Source organism: Urocitellus parryii, chromosome 8 (assembly GCF_045843805.1).
Source record: "Urocitellus parryii isolate mUroPar1 chromosome 8, mUroPar1.hap1, whole genome shotgun sequence".
In the NCBI taxonomy this organism is placed as follows: Eukaryota; Metazoa; Chordata; class Mammalia; order Rodentia; family Sciuridae; genus Urocitellus; species Urocitellus parryii.
Genome location: NC_135538.1, coordinates 63,039,323 through 63,055,560, shown reverse-complemented (window position 1 = coordinate 63,055,560; position 16,238 = coordinate 63,039,323).

Sequence of the window (16,238 nt, the reverse complement as noted above, 5' to 3'; positions counted from 1 at the left end):
CTTGGCTGACTAATTTGCAGTATTATGCCAACTCCTGGCATGACATCTATAAATCTAGATAATGACACCAGAGGCTCTAATCATTGATAAGAGGGCAGAATGCTCCTCCATAAAATATTAAGTTTAAAAAAATATAAAACTACAAATAACTTACAGAAGTATTAAAAAATCTGATCTTTCACATGGTCACTATTTTGAATCATGTGATTAATGGTTTTTTTTTCTCACTGTTTAGTGATTATATTTTGATGGGACTTTAAAGATAGATTACCTTTTAGATATTCTTGTTTCACATAATAAATAAAGATGCATTAATAAATTAGGAAACAAATGAAGCAGATTTGTAAATTTGTTTACCACATAAGGATTCTAGAATTTTCTGATACTTTGGGAAGAGAAAACTTCTTAGCGCTTATTCCCAAGAAATCTGTTTTCAGTGATAGTGGAATTTCTCAAAAGATCATGCTAGTTTTGTTTTTGATTTAGGTAGAAGAAAAAAAAAAGCCTTTATGATCTACTGGAAACTGAAAACACAACTTATTGCCAAGCAAGTGTGGTATTAAAAAACAAAGCAATTGTTTTGAGTAAAAAGATTATGGTGAAGTAAGTTGTTGCATTTACTTTTACTGTGGCAACTGTTTACTCCTTTTTTTTTTTTTTAACTTGAATGAGTCAGTTGAAGACAGAGGTTATTGATCATATGAGAAAAGGAAGAACTTGAATTTAAGGCTGTGAAGGATAGGATTTCCATTACTATAAGACACTATACTGATTACCTGAACTTGTTTTTTGACATAAATTGAGATTTTTGTAGATTGCAACGCTACCACAGAAGGTGCCTTCAATAGGGTTAATAAATATAAAAAAGAGGTAAGGGTTATAGGCATGAAAAAAGTGTAGCTTGTCTTTTGCCTTCTCATTGTATATACCTTTTATGGATTTGATGCAGATAAACATGCATCTTGCCACATTTGTGCATCTTACAGGTCAAGTTTGATACAGAAAACAAAGTGCTTCAGTCTCATAAGGAGGTCTCTAATGATATTTTGACACTGCAACAGCATCGCAATGAGGAAGGAAAGTATTAAAATTAAAACCGACCCCAGAATGAAGAGCAAATGTATAAATTAGTTACACATAAAATAGAAGGTAGGAATATTTTAGTCAATTTTCGTGAGTGGATGGGTAAGGACAAATATACTAAATGTACTCTTGCATTACCAGCTTTCCTGCAAGATTGTTCAGAGTTCAGAATCTAGATTACAATAGAGGTGCTTGTATTTTTACAGCACTGGTGCAGGTGTGCTTTGCTTTATTAAACCTAATACCCTACTGTTAACATTCACATTTATGGTACAAATAAACATAAGAGTGGTTATTTGCATAACAAAATAATATGTGATTTTAATACAAAGTTCTTTTATATAATAATCTTTCTCTCAAGTTAAAAAAAGGAATCGATTTATAAAATGTTAATTATTCAACCTTTTAGGTTCATAACTATTATGTTTTCTATGAGGTAAACTTACCTTTGAAAATGAATATTTTCAAAGCTTGACATTTTTCCTAAAGAAAAATAGCAATTAGTGAGAACAGATCACTTGATTGTAGTTCAGAAAATCATCATGTTTGTAGGGAATAAAGGCTTAAACACAATTCACTGCTTTCTTAAAGGTAAGCAGAATTTTCTCTTTGCTGAAGTAATGTGATCAGATATTCTAGTTTTTGTATGCCTTCACACATTACCCAAGTCTGTGCTAGCTGTAAGCAGCTAAGAATAGAGGTGACAGGTAGGCCAGAATATAATGAATTATGGTAATCCTAGCAAGAAATAACGGAAGCACATCTGAGAATTTCTCTGTCCCTTGGAGATTCAGTGAGATATATTCTAGAAAGTCTCCTAGGACGATAATAAGATGATTTTGCAACCTGATTAATATGGACATCAAAAACAAAGCTCAGCATCTAAAATCAGTTCAGTGTTACGAGCCCTGAGACATTGAAAAGGATATACTAGATGTTGGAGGGAAGAAGTAAAAAAAGAAATATAAAGATTGATGTGGAGGAGATCCTATGAGTAATAATTTAGTCTTGTCTACATTTAGCTTTAAAAAGTTGGATGACATCCAAGCCTGAATGTCACAGAGACTGTTAGGCGTTGTGCAGAAAGCCATCATAAGGCCCATGGGGACTTGAAACAGACCGAAGTGTCATCTGTGCTTATTTGACACAGAAATGTATTGGTTATAAAGCCAACCTTCATAATAAATAAGCAGATACAAACGTGAAACTACATACTTACATTTCACATATAAATAAGCACAAAAACACACATTAGAATTGCTACTCTTTTTGTAATTAGCTTCATGTTCATAAAAATGTACGGAGAATTTCATAGAAATAGAAACATACTCTCATTTAAAGGACACAACCCTACCCTCAAAAAGCTTATATTCCAAAAACACACAATAATGTGAAATGCTTTAAGTTATGGTTTATTAAATGGTATTAATATCTTTCACTTACATTTTTTCAGAATATCCTGAAAAATATCAGAATGTTTACATATTTTTATTTCCTTGATACTTTGAGATTCAGAGGTAAAGGTTAGGAAGAATGGAATGTATAAAATAAGGGAGGCTGCAATATATAAGATTCTTAGACCCCTACGAACTTAATATTCTGATATTTAAAAGACACATTCATTACAACAGAAAAATAGGCTTCACTAGAAAGTGTTCAGTAATGAAGTTTTTTTTTTTTTTTTTTTTTTTTAGCAACAGAAAAGAGCTAAATGCAGAAAGAATATTGGAATAGAATGCTGAACCTGTAATGATAGGTTTGCTTTTGTACAAGAAGTCATGTTTTAGAGGAAAGGGGTTGTATCATAGAATAGAAACATGCCCAATAATACCATATTTGACTGGTCTTCTAGATGCTAGCTACTAACTAACTGGTCTGGGTGAACTAGATGATAGCAAGGTGGCCTGAGTCATTTCTATACCACCAAACAGCACCAATCCCCACATTGTTTCATTTCTGAAAGTTTTATTTTGGTTACCAGATTTTATCCAATCTTCCTCACATGTTCTAACTAGATGTATTTCTAGATAGCAGTGAAATTTGCTTATCCCCAGTCTCAGTAATATTCAAAACAAAGGTATTTCTTGGTCCATTATTTTATTATTTTACTTAGAAATCTCTATTCAAGATTATCTTCAGAATTTGGGCACAGTGTAGAATGCCTGTAATTCCAGGGGCTCAGGAGGCTGAGGAAGGAGGATCATGAGTTCAAAGCAAGCCTTAGCAAAAGTGAGGTGCTAAGCAACTCAGTGAGACCCTGTCTCTAAATTAAAATACAAAATAGGACTGGGGATGTGGCTCAGTGGGGAAGTGCCCCTGAGTTTAATACCTGGTATCCCCTCCCCCCCAAAAAAGATTATCTTGAAATATACCACATAATCAAGATAATGCCATTTCTTTATTCTGATCCTGATGGTATGTATATATGAGTTTTTATCAACTCCAAATATGATAATGATTAGCTGAGAAATCCTTCTCTTTAAAGACCAGTTTTTATTGAAATTTAACAATACCTCAATTAGCATAATATAGCATATGTTTTTAAATTTTTGGTACCAGGGATTTATCCAAGGGGCACTCAACCACAAAGCCACATCCCCAGGCCCTTTAAAGTTTTATTTAGGGTCTCGCTGAGTTGCTTTGGGTATCTCCAAGTTACTGAGGCTGGCTTTCAACTTGCAATCCTTCTGCCTTCACTGCCCAAGCCACTGAGATTACAGGTATTTGCCACCACACCAGGTTTTATTTAAGAATCCTCTGCAAGAATCCTTGTGTAATCTTGGAAACTTCCTTTAAGTTATATGTTTATATTTGTAACATTCTGTTCAACTTGATTCATGATCTTGTGGTTCATACATATTAAAAACATTGAATTCTTATGATTTAATTTACATTTTAAATTAGATGTTTCTTTCTGTTTATGTATTTTATAGAAATGCTTACATGGTACTAGTTAAACTTAAATAAGTGGGCATTAAGTTGCCTAATATAGCAACTTGCTTAGTAAAATGGTTGTCCATTATGACTTAGATACATTTATATGCTTGATATAATCACAGAAAGAACTGCCAAACTTGTTCCTTCTATTATAATTCAATTTCCAATTTCTTATGGATGAACTGATTTAATGTCTAAATAAATACTCTTAAGTTTCTGTAGCAAACTACTCATTGTGACAGCATGTACTTTCTTAGTCTGCTTAAAATGTGTAAAAATTTATGTTGGATGGTATGAACTAAAAAAAAAATAGAAGACCATATCTAAAGAAAATGGACGTATGTTATATGTTGTGATCTTTTTTAATTTGTTTGAATTAGTTTTACATGACAGTAGAATGCATTTGACATATCATACATAAATGGAGTGTAGCTTTTCATTCTTCTGGTTGTACATGGTCATGTAATCATATATGCACATAGGGGAATTGTGTCTGATTCATCCCACTGTCATATGATGTGATCTTAAAGTTTTCAAACCAAATGCTTTATGAGTCCAAGTGTTAAAGAAAGACTGTAACTATGTTGTTTCATGTCACACCTTTTAGCTTCATAATTTCAACTGCTATGAATATCCTATCATTTTACAGTTTTACAACAATTGTGCCATTTTAAAAAATCCATTAAGGAATATTATATGCTTTTTATTTGGTCTTAAAAATGAAAAGGCCCATGGCTTTTAATACTTAAAGTAAATTCGTTCTTATAAGAAAGCTGTGGATTATATTTAAGTTCCTTGTGAACTATATTCACAAGGTTAGTATGGTTCATATCATTATATCCAAGTGTGAGTTTCTAAGTATAATTAGAGGAACATCATTTCATATATTTTGTCAATACTTTGTAATGATCTTCAGAGTGAGTCAATTCAGCAATAAAATCATTTAAAATATCTGTACCTAATTTGGTTGTAAAAACAACAATAAAACTCCAAATTACTTCTTCCTAACATTTAAAAAGATTTTTTAAAATAATTTAAAATATTCACATACCTTATCTAATATTTTACTGATGCAATGAAGACAATTTGATTTTAGGTCAAAATGAAGTATATGGAATATCTAAAATAGAGGTACATGCTATAATTACTTAAGTAGCAAGTGGTTCTTTTCTTGATTAACTTTATTTTCAGTTTATCTATTTTGAAGAGTTTTGTTTTAAATAATCTGATTTTTTTTTGCAAAAATGTTTACTTGGGACCTAAAATTTGAAATTTGAAGAAAATTCCTCCTATACGTCACATCATGCTATCATGTATTTTATCCAAAACAGTTATACCTCCCTCTCCATTCATATAATCCTTTATTCTGCTCTAAGAATAAATACATACTTGTATTTACAATATTATATTTATCTTATTTAAGATAAATTCATATCCATAATTTTAATTACATTTAAAAAAAAAATATTCCCAATTAGGCCATTTCAACCCTGACTAATCACAACAAAAATTTGGCACTTATTTAAAAAATGTTTAATTGCTATTGGTTTTCTTCTGCACCAATTATCTTCTAATAAGAAGTATTTCTGTATGTGTACACAATGGAGTTTTATTCAGCCTAAAAGAAGAATGAAATTTTGTCACTTTTTGGAAAATGAGTGGAATTTGAGACCATTATGGTAAGCAAAATAAGCCAAACTCAGAAAGTCAAGGGTTCTATGTTTTCTCTCCTCTGTAGAAGCTAGAGAGAAATAAAGAAAAAGAAAGGTGGAGAGGGGTTCTCATGAAAATTAAAGAAGGAACAGTTGAGAGGAAACAGACCAGAGAGGTGGAACAAGGGAGGGCAAGGGGAAATTCTGGGGAAATGATATTGACCATATTATATTGTTTTATTGTATGCATGTATGAATATGTACCAATGAATCACAACTTTATGTACAATTATAATGCACCAAAAAATATAGGGGGGAGGAGAAAAAAGAAAAGGATTTCTATTATCATTTTACATATCTGGAAAATGAAGTACAAAGATATTTAATAATTTATCAGAGGTCAAATTTTTGGCCAGTGATAAAGCTGGAATGTGAGTCCTAGTCCATCAGTTTCCTAAGCATTTGTTCATCTTGAGAAGTTTTGGGAAAAATCAGACAAAACATTTGTCTTTGTTTCAGAAGTAAGAAACATAGTAACTGTTATATAATTTGGAGTTCAGTAAAAGTAAGGAAATGTGATGATCTTTAAAATATTTGATAAATATCTCTAGGATGAATAAATAATCCTGAGAGATAATCCTGATGTCATTCCATACTATTTTAATTGCCTTAGTAATTTTAATCATTTTCACAACTTCAAAATCTTTCAAAAATTTTCTAAAAGACTGACATATTGTTACTCCATATTATTTGAAACTTGCATTTGGATTTGAATACTTCTCTGCTTCACTTGACAAGAAGGTATTCTTGAGGACAAGTCAAATATGTGTTGGTGATGAGGAATATCTGAGTTATGTCTACTCTTAGTACCATTTGAGAAAATAAAATGTAAGAATTGGTGTCATCAAACTTCAGAAATCTCTTATATCCAGTTAAGTTTATTTTCTCCATCAAATTTCCTCTCTTTCTTGCTCATCTCTCTTTTGTCTCTACTGTTTGTATAATTTCCTCTAAGTCCCCTGTATTGCATTTGTTATTTTATTTGTTGTGAGTCTAATGCATTGGATGATTTCACAGGATGATATGTGCCCTGGCTTATTATCTTGTTGAACTATTCAATTAAATATGATAATGTTGAGCACACTGACACTGTTAAACACTCAGGTGAATGAGCAATTCACCGTGAAGTGCAGAAATATTTGAAGTCATCTGCATGACTGTAAGCAATATTTTTAATGTAAGTACTTCAGGTTTCTAGTGAAAGATAAATATAAGAAAAAACAGGAACTAGAATATATGAAAGACTAAAAAGATATCAGAAATTATTTTTAATTGTCCCTTTATCTATAGAAAACATGGGATGTGAATGGACTATTAAAACCTTTTTCCGAGATGGGGTTGCAGCTCAGTGGCAAAGCACATGACTCGCACATGTGAGGCACTGGGTTCAATCCTCAGCACCACATTAAAAGATAAATAAACAATAAAGATGTTGTTTCTATGTATAACTAAAAAAAACAATTTTCAATTGTAAAGTGGTTCAAATTCACAGTGTCCTGTACTTAACTCATTTTATTGAGTGCATTACCATAGTTCTTAGCCCTTTTAAAAAATGCATTATTTGGAGACATTTTCCTTAAGTACAATATATAATTAGTATTGTCCCATTACATTCTGCATCATTTATATTAAAATCTCTTTTTATGGAAGTTAGATATTTAAATGTCCCTTGGGCTGTTTAGAGAATTTTTAGCTGTCAAAGCAACACTTTAGAACATTTGGAGCTCAAAAATAAAGGAGGTTGCTGATCAATGGCATGTGGGTGGCAACTGATGAAAAACAATCCCTTAATATTGTGCTGAAAATTCAAATTAAATGACAGTACTTAGACCTTGAGGTCTTCATTTCTGAACATTTTTTTTTTTTACTGAGAAGCTCTTTTGTTCTGTGGGAAAGGTCCTCTTTCTTGGCAGTGAAGTGTAAGAATTCTTAATTATTTTTCAGTATGATTTTGGTTAGAAATAAAAGAAAGTAAAATGGTTTGTTTAGGAAGTCTTCCCATTGGCTTAAGCATTTATTCTAATTTAAATGTCTTCACAATGAACTAGGTTGTAACTTATAGAATGAAAACATATATTGTGTTTAAGTATTAGATATTTAACTTTGTATGCATGTTAAAGGTTTATATAAATTTTAGAGTTCTGGCAAAACTCTTTCATTACTAGGAATTGGACTAGCTATCTAGATATCTAACTTAAAACAATGAAAAATATTGGTTATCCATGGGATTAAAAATGTATTCAGTACTCAAGTATTAAAAAACAATAAAACCCATAAAATGATACACATTTCTATTTCCAACTTTTCAGTTATTGTACTTCATACTAAAAATAAACAAGCAAAGAAATCACACACCTATCTCAGGGTTTTGAACATAATAATATTGTATATGGTACATATATTCTTTGCCTTCTTTTATTGTTATCATTTTCATCATCATCAAAAATATCTGGGCACACATATCTGAAAATAAGCATGGTAGGTGAAATACAAAGTAAAATTTGTTGATCCTATGACTCTTGAAATGCAATCTGTGTACTTTTCCCCACTATTATTCTGATTTTTAAAATATTGTATTATGTCCTATTGTGTTGTTGTATTAAGCCCACATCATGACATGTCTATCTTATAACTTATATCCTTTTGCCTATTAAACCATATTTTCTTATTTGCTTTTATTTGCTCATTCATTTTTAGACAAGTATATTTCTGTTAAATTATTGATTTGCTGCCCATTATTCCCCAAATAGGACAACAAGCAATTCACAAAACCCTCATTTTAGAAACTGAAGTCCAGGTTAATATGTACTCCAGAAATAATTGAGATTACCAGTGTTGATACAAAAAAAAGGAAACAAATAACATAGAGCCAATAGAAAAGTAATTTATCTGTGGAAGGTGAAACATATTAGAGAATTCTTTGGTACTCACTATGAAAATAGTCAATAAGGAAAAGATTGTGAGATATTCTTGAATGAATTGAAAGTAGAAAGAATAATTATAGGGGACATGAAAAAACAAGTGTAACAATTATTATACTTGAAAACTTTTCACAACTAAAGAATTGATTACTTATAGCAAAAATGTTCACTATATTACATACAAAATTGATGGAAAGAGATACACATCTGGATACATCCTGAAAATGTTGTAATTACCACATATTATTTCTTTAGTTGAGGAATTAGCATTTGGATAGAAAACTAAGAGATAAAACTGAAAACTTGGGATGGAAACTTCTTTTCTGTTTGCAATGTGACATTAAAGGTGCTACTGGAGCAAAATCTACTGAATTAAAATGCAAAAGATTATGATGTGCAATCTTTATTTGCCATTGAGTTGTCATAAAATTGTGAAAGCAATAAAAATATAGACTTTCATATTTAAGGTCTTAGAAAATATTTCTCAGTGTTTCATCTTTAAGGAAAATAATCTTGACAGTGTAATATGGGTAACTAAAAGATGCAACACAATTATTTTTAAATACAGGAACATGACAGAAAATGTTTGATAATGAGCATTGATGTAAGATAAACATGAAGTTGAATATAAATTAAAAAGTAACATCCCACAGTGGTTTAAAACACAGGTTCTAGGAAGACAAAGTAGATTTCATTCCTGAGTGGGCCACTTAAAAATTCATGTGATAGAATGAAATTGAACCCCTATCTCTCACCCTGAGCAAAACTCAACTCAAAGTGGATCAAGGACCTAGGCATTAGACCAGAGGCCCTGCACCTGCTAGAAGAAAAAATAGGCCCAACTCTCCATCATGTCAGCTCGGAACAGACATCCTCAATAAGACTCTTTTTTTTTTTTTTTTTTTAAAGAGAGAGTGAGAGAGGAGAGAGAGAGAGAGAGAGAGAGAGAGAGAGAGAGAGAGAGAGAGAGAGAGAGAATTTTTTTTTAATATTTATTTTTTAGTTCTCGGCGGACACAACATCTTTGTTGGTATGTGGTGCTGAGGATCGAACCCGGGCCGCACGCATGCCAGGCGAGCGCACTACCGATTGAGCCACATTCCCAGCCCCCTCAATAAGACTCTTAAAGCACAAGAAGTAAAATCAAGAATCAATAAATGGGATGGTATTAAACTAAAAAGCTTATTCACAGCAAAGGAAGCAATTAAGAATGTGAACAGAAAGCCTACAATATGGGAGAAAATCTTCCCCACCTGCACCTCAGATGGACCATAATCTCAGGATATACAAAGAACTCAAAAAACTTGCTGTCATAAGACCCAAATAACTTAATAAATGGGCAGAGGAACTGAAGAGGCAATTCACAGAAGATCAACAAGTATGTGAAAAAAATGTTCAACATCTCTAGCAATTAGAGAAATGCAAATTAAAACTACTCTGAAATTCCATCTTACTCCAGTCAGAATGGCAATTATCAAGAATACAAATAACAATAAATGTTGGTGAGGATGTGGGGGAAAAAGTTCACTCAGACATTCCTGTGGGTCTGCAAATTGGTATAATCACTCTGGAAAGCAGTATAGAGATTCTTTAGAAAACTTGGAATGGAACCACCATTTAACTCAATTATCTCACTCCACTCCTAGGTCCATACCCAAAGGACTTAAAATCAGCACACTACTGTGATTCAGCCTTATCATATACACATTGGAATATTTCTCAGCCATGAAGAAGAGTAGAATTATGGATTTTGCAGGTAAATGGATGAAACTGGAAAATATCATGGTAAGTGAAATAAGCCAGTTCCAAAAACCAAAGGCTGAATATTCTTTCTAGTATATGGATGCTAATCCACCACAAGGAAGGGTAGGAAGGGGAAGAATGGAAGTTCATTGTATTAGACAAAATGGGAATGAAGGAAAGGAAGGGGGATGGGAATAGGAAGGACAGTAGAATGAATTAGACATAACTTTCCTTTGCTTATAAATGAATACACAACTACTGTATCCACATTATGTACAACCACAAAAATGGGATCCTAATTGAAAGGAGTTGTATTCCATGTATGTATAATATGTCAAAATTCACTCTACTGTCATGTATATCTAAAAACAACAACAGCAGCAGAAGAAATCTGTGACCTTGGGCAAAGCTTCAGATTGTTTTCTTAGGTGGGAGTAATAATAAAAAACAAACTAAAAAGATCATTAGTGGCCAAATAAGGTATCTTAAATATTCTCCACAGTTCTGGCATATTATTATTAATTAACCTTGTTTTAGTTGTGGTGATAAAATTTAGTGGAGATATTTTTGAATGAAAGCACAGATAACTATTTCTTGTTATACATGGGAAATTAGTTCCAAGTACTCTGAGGATACTGAAATCCACAAAAGCATAAGTCCCTTTCATAAAAGATATAGAATTTGCATATAACCTAAGCACATCCTCCTGTATGTATTATCTTTAGATTATTTTTAAAAGATTATTTATAACATCTAATGCAATGTAAATGGTATGTAGATAGTTGTCATACTGTTTAGGGGATAATGATAAAGAAAAAATGTCTGGTTATATTAATTACAGCTACAATTTTTTTCCGAATATTTTTATCTGAAATTGTTTAATCTGTAGTTGTAAAACCTATGGATACAAAGGGTCAAGAGTTTCAACAGGAGAAGGAGGAGGAGAAAGAGGGTTAACAACAATATCAATAATAATATATTTTCAATAGTCTCGACCTGAAACCCAAGACTGCATTATAAGAAAGCCACTAGAGTTGGGTTGCCAGTAAAGTGAGTAGCAGAAAAGGTTTAAAACTATGATAAAATGCAAAGCTTACCTTTCTTTTTTGATATTTAAGATTAAAGTTTAAAATGTTGATAAAATAAAAGTAACATGAATTAAACCCAAATAATATATGATCATTCAAATCATATTAAAAACCAAAATAAATTAAACAAGTACAAGTATCAAAGAATATTTTTTTAGTAACAAGAGTACAAATAAAAAAGATGCTAAATAAATAGCATAGAATGAAGATAAAGTTTTTGATTAAACTATATGGAACTTAAATTTGTATGTAGATCCATATGTACTATTAATTCTCATAAAGTTATAAATGTCATGTAAACATGACCATTATACAAGTCTAAAGGAACATCAAAAAATATATAAACCAATTTAAATCATTAATAAAGAAATCAATTTATATGATCCATCAGGTTCCAAGAATATCTGAAGGACTAAGTATTCAGTGCAGTCCATGAAGAAGAAATGTTGGAATAAAATTGCTAATATTAAATAAAAACTTTTTAGAAGATAGAAAAATAACTCTGAACCTTTGAGATTACTTTCGGGCAAAAATCAATTGGGTCTCCACTAGAAAAAAAAAAATAAATTAATATATAATTTGAGAACTTGGACCCTGATTAGGAGTAAATAATATATCAAAGGAAACAATATTCTCTTTGTGAATTAAATACACCTTGTGTGGACCTCTTATTTAATGTATCAGCATGATATTGATATCATCCTTCTTTTGCTTTGTTTTCAATGTATGTATATTTTTTAACAGTGGATGAACTTATCAAAACTGCATGGATTATAGAGTTATAAATGAAACTATATTGAATATATTGCTAACAATTTGACAAATCTCAAAAGGAACTTAAAAAGGAACTAATAATTTTTTTTATTTCTAAAAAATTAAGATTTGCTTCATTAAACTAGGTTTAAAGAATGATAAAACACTTTTGACACATGATTATGTGCAAGTTCATACTTTTATATATCAATTGCAAATAAAATTATTTTACATTCCAATAAAATATTTCAAAATATGAACAGATAACATAAAATAATAGGAATGCCAATAAACATGAAAAATATTTTTATATAAATAAAAATATAAATTAATAAAATTAAGGCTTCTTAATGTAAATTAACATTTTCTGTCTTTGATATATAAAAATTTTGAAATTTCAAAATATTACTTCAAGCTATTTAAAATGTTGGGTAAGATAGGCAGTTCTGGTAGGGGTACAAATTAGTGAAAACTTACAGGATAAGGATTTTGACAAGTAGATCAAAGTCTTTGTAAGTTCCCCTATTATTTGACCCAGTATGCTTTCCAAATGTTGTTTATTAAAAAAAAAAAAAAAAAAAAACTTAAAAGTAATCACCTTTTCCAATAATGGTAAATGTTTAAATATATGTATATCAATTTGATAGAATACTATGTTACTGGTAGAATTTTGCTTTGATGAATATTTCATATTAAAATGTTGTTAATATAAGGCACTGAGAATCATATACTTCAAATTTGTAGAAATCTAAAATTACACATAAGATATCCTTGTCTTGTTTCTTATCTCAGGATGTAGGGGGGTGTGTATCAGACTTTTACTGTTAAAACACCTGCATAAAAACAATTAATGAACATATCATTTTCATGGTATTTTTTTTTTACAATTTACCTGTATTAGTATTAAAATTATGTTTTAAAAAGTTTATTTAAAAAGTATTATTTTTGGTTTTAAAAAGTCTTAAGTCCTGAATCAGTTGGAGTCAACAAGCTGGTCAGTTGGTCAGTTTGAAAAGCTGTGACTAGCTGGGAGTAGTGGTGCACACCTATAATCTCAGCCGCTCAGAAACAGAGACAGAAGGATTGTGAGTTCAAAGCCAGCCTCAGCAATGGTGAGGTGCTATGCAACTCCATGTCTCATAATAAAATACAAAATAGTGCTGGGGATGTAGATCAGTAGTCCGGTGCCCCTGAGTTCAATCCCTAGTAAAAAAAAGAAAAAAAAGAAAAGAAAAAAGAAAAGCCATGACTAATATCAGTGCTATATATCTTTAATTTTTATTGAGACTCACCAACTGATCACCATTTTTTCTTATGTCTTTAACATTAGTTGTTAATGCTCTGTGACACACACACAAAAAAAATCTGTGCACTTTAAAACCAAACCATGTAAGTATTTTTTTACTTGAGTACTGTAAGAAAATGTAGACTTTTATCTGTACTGTTTAAGAGACCCAGATCAGAATTAGGTATGTATTTGCTCTAAGTTTGCTCTAGTACTAAAATGTTTATATTAAAATTTTTATGTCATGAGCTTGTCAATACTTTTTTTTAAAAGGAAAATGGAACATTATACTCAGCAGTAGCTGTCCAAAATGCTAAAATGGTGATACAATATTTATATTGTATTAAGAAGTGTCCTCTATAATGCAATTCACTTTTTGACCATTTGTCCATATATTAACATTGCTGGGTGACACTGAAGCCCTTTCTATACTTTATATTCAGCAGTTTAAGCTTTGGCTCAATCTTGGTAGGCAGTGTCTCAGAGTTATAGGGATTGTTGGAGAGACAGGCAGTAAAAAAGGAGAAAAAGAAACTGGGCTGCTCTTGCTGTAAACTGAAGATTATGCTAAATCAAAAGAAGTTGCTGGATTTCTGATGTCTACATAGATATAGAGATAAAACTTAGAATTTTGTTATATTGAAACTTGAAACTGCAGTCAGTAATGATAAAGACAGACATAGACAAAAATTCAAGGGAGAAGAACAGGTATTTATTGGGGGGACTGCCTTTAGTCATCTCCTACAGTGTTCATCCCACCAGATTTATTTAAAATTAGACACAGAAAGATAATTTGTTTGTTTTTAATTTGGGACTGATGAAAATATTTCTAAATTCCTCTGAATATTATATATATAATGATTTTAAATTAGCTTAAAATTTAAATTTTAAATTACTGCTTCTATTGACCTAATCTTAAATATATTTTTTACAAAGAAATCAGAATATAGGAAAGATTTGTTTCAAATAGTAATAAAAATATTAATGGATTTGTTCATATTTATCATATAAGTTTAAGTTCCTTTCTCTTAAATGGGCTTTTAATGTTGATCAAAGTTTTCATGATTGAGCTAACTTTGATATTTAGGCAATTATGTTTGGTATATTTATAGTTAACCTTTGTAAAAGTTTGTTGAGTTTATTGAGCAATCTATATTCTAATTCAGTATCCCTTTGCTTTTGCTTCATGTGTGAATGATATTCTATAGTTGACTCAAAAAAAAAAAACTTGTTTCTTTCAATTTACTGCAGTACTTAATGATCTTAACTAATAACCCTAAATAGTACTTTTTCATTTCTCATTAAATATCTTTGTGACTTCAATTTAGAAATTGAAGGATTTCATTCCACATTATATTGAGAGAATTTACTGCAGACAAATATCTTTGAGAAGGAACAGTTCCCTTGGTCTTTTGTCTTTTTTATTTATTTTATTTTTTTATTTCTTGTGTTTCTTTGATGCCATGCACCCGTGCTGGCTCTCTGAGAGCCAGACACAAAATGAGAGTGACATGTTGAACACATGGATATCAAGGATGTGGTTACCTTAGCAACAGGAAGCATATAAAAGCCCTTAGAACTTCCACTCCTACTCCTGGGACATTTCGGAGTTTCAGATACTGTAAATACTTGTGAATATGACGTCTATAAGAGGCAGCACAAATATTAAAGTATTATAATTTAAAAGTGACCGAAGTTTTCCCCCCAGGACCAAGTTAGTAATTTATAATTCATTCCCTTCCTGAAAATGGGCTAGTGGTGCTCTAAACCAAAGGCAGAAGAGTAATTGGAGAGTTACATTCCATAATAGGAGTTATATTGTGTCTCATGAATGTACACAGATCCCTGGGCTTTTGAATTCTTATTTATAGGTTTTGGAAGGTTTATTAGGTTAACATAAAATTTTAATTCAAGTGATAAAATGCATTATGGTTTTGAATTGCTATAAAAATTAAAGAGTTCAGAATTTTAATAGCTATTATATACTTATATATTATATATTATATATATATATATATTATATAGCAACATAGTGATTGTAAGTTTGCTTTGATCAGTAGTGGAACAGATAATTTGATTAGTCACTAGAAAGAAAGGTCCTGTCTGAAGTCTGCCAAAGTAAAAGTAAGAAAAACTACATTTGTCAATACTGACAAAAATAAAAATAAATCTTATCGATGTTTTAATATTAGCATAGGAAGAACATCTTAAATCTCTATTTTTGCCAAATTAATTTATTGTTATTTTCTCTTGCGGATATATTTTCTTCCTCCTTATGTCTAGACTTTCCCCTAAGATGGGAAGTCCCATATTACTTTTCTATAGGGAAAATCCTTCCTCAACTCTCTTGTTTTCTTTCTCTTATTTTTCTACCTTGAACACTGAATGATCCATGCTACCTACACATATGATCATAGCTACCCTGTACTGCAGTGAATTAACCTTATTTTTTCTCTGTGAAAGAGCCTTGTTCCTGAATTTGCTAAATACAGTAGTATACTTGATTTCTCATACTACTTCTAATGTAGCCAACACCATCATTGTAAGAAAATTCAGTAACAAATCAACCATGATTTTGTTCTTAGCGCCAAGTGTGTATGACAGACAACTTCTAATGTTTCAACCAAAGAGTCTAATAGTCATAGTCACGCTCTAGTCATCTAAACTTTTCAAGTTTGAGCCTTATGGAAGATAAATCATCTTAAAGCAAAGTGCC